The sequence below is a fragment of the Tupaia chinensis genome, unplaced genomic scaffold (assembly GCF_000334495.1).
Source record: "Tupaia chinensis unplaced genomic scaffold, TupChi_1.0 Scaffold000094_1, whole genome shotgun sequence".
In the NCBI taxonomy this organism is placed as follows: Eukaryota; Metazoa; Chordata; class Mammalia; order Scandentia; family Tupaiidae; genus Tupaia; species Tupaia belangeri.
In genome coordinates this window covers 6382938-6386128 of record NW_006159556.1, presented here as the reverse complement: position 1 = coordinate 6386128, position 3191 = coordinate 6382938, and positions in this window count along the sequence as shown.

Genomic DNA, 3191 nt, shown 5'->3' with positions numbered 1-3191 from the left:
AGGAGAATGCGGGAGAGGGGATTGCGGTGTAAGAAGTAAAGTAGATGGGCAATGAGGAAGAACCTTCTGCCTGTCATCACGTCAGTGGGCAAGGAACCCTTACTCCTCGCACAGAAGCAGCAAGGCCTACAGGCGCTTTCCCTCTTAATTGAGCTGGCTCTTAGACTCCAGGGGCCTTCCTTTGTCCTTCTAGGGCTTGCCATTTGCCTCCTTTCTTTCTTCACAGAAGTCAGCAGCAGCTTCAGCACCTATCACCCACTCCCTGTCTCCTGCCTTTGGGTCACCTTGACACTTTCAGAAAGAGTCATATCATTCGTTCTCAAAGGAAAAGTAAAGGGAGCAAATTCCAAATGCTCAGTCCTGACTTGAAACCCAGAGTCCCTTCTCCTCTCCTTCTCTCTCTTTTTCCCAGATTTCTCCACATCTAAACAGGCAGAGTAAAGTTGGAAGTGCGCCTCTGGCCCTGTCATGTGAGATCGATAATACCGGCCTATGAACCAGATCCAGGTTCAAGTCTGAGATTCCTTCATGGGAAACGTCAGTGATAACATGCCCAGCCAAACTATACACCACATTGTGGACGAAATTATCACCTCTTATACTTGTATGCTACTTTGCCTTGTATAAAGCCCTTCTTTGGCTTTGAATTTCACAATGACATTATGAGTAAGTACTTATTACAAAGGTAATTGTATAGAGGAACAAATGGAAGTTTATCAAATTAATTGACTTTTGGGGCCAGCAGGTGGCGTGTTAGTTAAGGGCTCCGGACTCCCACATGGCAGACTGTGGTCCGAGTCCCAGACCTAGCTGCTTTCTCTCTCTCTCTCTCTCTCACACACACACAGATACACACAGACACACACACACACACACACACATACACACTGTCCTTCTCTGGTCAAAGTAAAAAAAATAGGGGCTGGCAGGTGGTTAAAGGCAATGGACTCCCACATGGTTGACCACAGTTAAAGCCCTGGACCCGGTGGCTTTCTCTCTCTCTCTGTGTCTTGCTATCATCAAATTAAAATGACAATAATGATAGATAAAATAAATGAAATAATCCTAAAATAAATAAATAATAAATTAATAAATAAAGTTAAATAAAAAAATAATCACTTTTAAAAAATTAAATGACTTTTGGGGATCAAGTTACTGGCAAGAAGAAGAAACCAGAATTATGGCTCACGTCATCCACTTAAGTGAAGTTATCCAGTGTTTCTTTTCACAGCACGTAATGTCATTCTGGTGGCATTCCCAAATTACTTCCAGTAATTATGAAAAATGTCTTCCTCAAGAGTCTTTACCTTCAATATACTATTTTTTATACAGAGAACAGAAATAGGTCTGTTAGATATTGTATGAGTTATCTATGCCATGTGACAAAATACTCCAGAATTCAATGGGTTAAAACAGTAAACATCTCTTATCTCACACAATTTCTGTGGGTCTGGAACCTGGAAGTTTGGCTGGAAGAGTCCCCGGGAGCCTCTGATGAGGCCGCAATCAAGATGTTGGCAGAGAGGACTGGCAGGGGGAGTTGGGGTGCTGTACTCCCATGTGGCCAACCACAGTTTGAGTCCTGGGCCTACCAGCTTGCTTTCTCTTTCTGTCTCTGTGTTTCTGACTGGTCGAATTTTAAAAATTAAAATAATAATAAATAAAATTAGAAGAAAAAGAAAACAAGCTGCCATCCTTTAAAGGCCTGCTGGCACTGGAGGATCTGCTTTCAGATTTCACCTCACTCCTCGTAAAATGAGGGCTAATTATTAGTAGAAGCCTCAGTTTCTCACCATGTGGACCTCTCCATGGGGCTGTCTGAGTGAGGACAAGATGGTGGCTGACTTTCCCCATGGCCAGTGATCCAAGAAAAAACAAAGAGAAAGTTCTCTACTCCTTAGAAGCAAGATACTATAGCACCCACAGACAAGAAGGGGGGATTAGGCTTTGTCTTTTGTTTGTTTGTTTGTTTAATTATCAGACAGCATAAGCTCTCACCTGACAGAGAAAGAAAAAGCAAGAGGGAGAAAGCATTCCCTATGGGGTGGTCATGCCACAATCCCTTCTCCATTTCTCCCTCCTTTCAGGATTCTGGTCACACACAACACACATGCACACACACACACACACCTGGTATGTCTTCCAGTCTCTCAGCGTTGGGATTCAGACTGTGCTTGGCCATGTGGAATCCAGCGCATCTTGACCTCGAGGCGTCTTCCAATCTCAGGGTTGGGATTCAGACTGTGATTGGCCTCGTGGAAACCAGCCATCTTGACCTCTAGGCTACAAGGCTGGCCCTAGGCTCTATTTTTTAAAGAGAAAAATGTCAAAGAATTTTGGAAATATTTGAAAATCCTCAGGTTGTTGGGGTTTACAGTTCACATAAAAGGAAACACACTCTAAGTTCCACAACTTCTTTTTCCACTTTCAATTTTCATAACCTTTTCTCAATTAACTCTGCTGCCCGAGGGTGTAAAGCCAGAGCTGAAAGCAACCTGAGATAGGGCCTTTTGTGATGATGCTATTATTGATGCTGCTACTGCAGATATTGAAGATAATAACAGCTGACTTGCTCAGCCTACTGTGCGCCAAGCACTAGCCTAAGAAATTCGCCTATGTCATTTATTTCATTCTCTAAGCAACCTCATGAAGTAGGTGCGATTATCATCCTCATCTTACAGATAAGAGCACTGAGGCACAGAGAGGCACAGTCATATGACCAAGACCGTGCAACCAGTGAGAGACAGAGTTATAATTTTTTATCTTTTTTTGGGGGGGGGAGGTTTTTTGGCCATAGTGTGCGTGTGCTTACCAGAAAGACACAGAGAGAGAGACAGAAAGAGAGAAATCACTCCCTGAGGGGATGGCCATGTTGCAGTCCCTTCTCCTCCATTCTCCTCTTGGGATCTTGGGCACACACGCACACGCTCCCAGGGTGAGTTTAAGCCACCAGGTCTGGGACTCAAACCGTGGTCAACTACATGGAAGTCCAGCAACATAGCCATTATGCCAACTGCTGGTCCGCCTAGAGTTATAATTCTGAAGAGTACATCTGTCTCTGAAGACCAGATCTCCTTCAGTATGTGATCTTCTGATGTGAACAAATATAAAAGATTTCTCAGACTTCCTCATTCACTTGCGGCTATTGACTTTAGGAGAAAATTTAGCAAGCACTTATAGAACAAGTAAAG